Source organism: Penaeus chinensis, chromosome 10 (assembly GCF_019202785.1).
Source record: "Penaeus chinensis breed Huanghai No. 1 chromosome 10, ASM1920278v2, whole genome shotgun sequence".
Taxonomy (NCBI): Eukaryota; Metazoa; Arthropoda; class Malacostraca; order Decapoda; family Penaeidae; genus Penaeus; species Penaeus chinensis.
Window position 1 is genome coordinate 31,611,112 of NC_061828.1, and position 2,500 is coordinate 31,613,611.

General features: G+C 32.0%; 1 protein-coding gene across 1 annotated transcript in view; it reads right to left on the bottom strand.

Annotated features, from left to right (window-relative positions):
- Window positions 1-1,781: 1,781 nt before the first annotated feature.
- LOC125029682 (carbohydrate sulfotransferase 1-like) overlaps window positions 1,782-2,500 on the bottom strand; it is a 7,123-nt gene continuing 6,404 nt past the window's right edge. The window contains exon 2 of the mRNA XM_047619737.1: window positions 1,782-2,500. This exon is cut by the window's right edge and continues 1,943 nt beyond it. The gene's annotated coding sequence lies outside the window, so the exon portion shown is untranslated.

Below are 2,500 nucleotides of genomic sequence, written 5' to 3' on the forward strand. Positions count from 1 at the left end.
TACATATATTTTCAGTACATGAAATACACTATCATTTCTTACATGTATATCCTGTGTGTGTGTGTGTGTGTGTGTGTGTGTGTGTGTGTGTGTGTTTGTGTGTGTGTGTGTGTGTTGTGAGTAAATCTGATGGTAGATCATTATTGGCCTTTTTTTTTTGCATCCCGAAACTCTTAATATTTTGATGCATCGTTTCAAGTTGCATCATGGTTTTGAAAAAAAGAAATTATTCTTTTATTTCACACACAGCGTTAATAGGAAAAAAAAAAACAAAAAAAAAACGTTAATATGCCTAATATGCTTGTAGAACATTGTGGAAGCTTCAAATCAAATTTAAAATGTACGTGACTACTCTACAAATTATACTGTTTATACACACCACTCTACGCTTCACAAGGCTGTGGTAGCTTTAAAATGTATTTCTCAGGTTTAGTCAAAAGTATCAGGGATTTCGGAAATATTACACAAAAGGCCTTATGACAACAGAATGAGTACAGGTCATCTCTAAACCCTTTTACACCTTGATACACCCTCAAACAGATTTTCCCTTTGCGCATACACATGTTCAAAGTAAATAAAACCACTTGTAGACACATTAATGGAACCTGTTGAAACACCTTTTCGTTTTGTATGCCTCTTACCTCGGTACAAAGTGATACACTCCGGCCAGCCAATCGGAGCGCGATATTTCTCAGATATATTTCACGTACGTCTTAGATTGGGATATATATTTTAATTACATACGAATCGTATCGTTTGTTTCTTGATGAAAATTTCTTATGTAACGACACGTAAAAATCATACATAAAGATGCAAAAAATGTTTTTGTTCACGAGTCAAATTTGAAGTCGGGTAAGCGACATGGTAAGAATTTCCAACGTGTCCGAGTCATATGATGTGGTTCTGACTTCGGTGGACTGAATAACCCTTCTGTGCCTCTATAATATAACCTTACCATAATCAGGACTTCCGTAATGTTTTGTTTTGTAATTAAAAATCACATCAGCATATTAAGTACTTTAATGTTTTTTTTTTTTTTTTTTTTTTTTTTTTTTTTTTTTTTATTTCCATTCTTTTATGTGAATCAAAGAGAAATATCTTCTTTTGCAAAAACTTTGTCAGAAGTTTATAATCCACAATCATAAAACAAGGTATCGAAGTTTTTGGGGTTTCGTGATGCTACAAAAAGACCTTATATTTTATGTATCTGTATATGTATAAATAAATGAATAAATATATATATATATATATACATATATATATATATATATATATATATATATATATATATATATGTATGTGTGTGTGTGTGTGTGTGTGTGTGTGTGTGTGTGTGTGTGCGTGTGTGTGTGTGTGTGTGTGTGTGTGTGTGCGTGCGTGTGTGTGTGTGTGTGTGTGTGTGCGCGTGTGTGTGTGTGTTTTCTGGAAGCTATTATTGACATATTTTTACATGTATATAATTTGTATATGGCATACAGTGGTTCGTATGTTCTGAATGTAGTTTCAAGAGATGATTATTTGATTATTAATTATTATATATTTCTTCCAAAGGCTTTCATGTTGTTTTACCTATTATAGATTTTTATATCATTCATGTATACATTTTCCTTCCCATCACAGGAAAAGCGAGAGAGAGAGAAAATACTGAATTTCTCACTTTTCTTAAAAGCAAGCATTCTTAAAATAATTTTCAAATATTTACCCACAACTTATATGACACAAGCGTATAGAAAACAATAAAAGAAAGAATATGTTGAACGCTGGATACGGACACAACTAAGACTACAAAAAAACATTTTACTTATGACAATATTACATAAAGCATAAATAAAAAGTGTAGTTTTACATACAACATAAATAAACATTACATATATATACAAAGTACGATGAAAGTTTACACTGAACATTATATTCATACTGCGACTAGCGACCCAAGTGATCATGATCTTACGTTGACACTGCTCCTTTAATACATATCCCTGGCTTGTGGCTCGAACCCGAGGGAGGGAATCACAACACATGGTTCAAAGTAAATAAAGCCACTTGTTGACATTTTTCCTAAAGCAAAAAAGGGAAATTAGGTTGCCGAATGGTAAATATTACAAGTCAAGTCACAGTAACTCTTAAGTAATTATCATTATGAAGAGACATAAGATCGAATGACTTGCATATTCTGGCAAGACAACCACAATAAATCATAACAGAACCAAAGAATATATATATATATTATTTTTAACGATGTGTGTATATGTTGCTATGGTGAATTTTACCAATGAGTGCATTTAGTTAGCTACGACGACCTCTGCATGATATTTACAAACCAGATGAAAGTAACAGCTGTCTTTGCGTGTGTTTGTTCGATCATATAACAATGTAGTGATGTCCTTTTCAAGGCAAGAATATCATAATCATCTCAAAAATACAAGATAGCGTAAATTAAATAAACATTATAAAACAACAAAATATAATTTTAGCTTCACGAGATTCCCTCATAGTTATC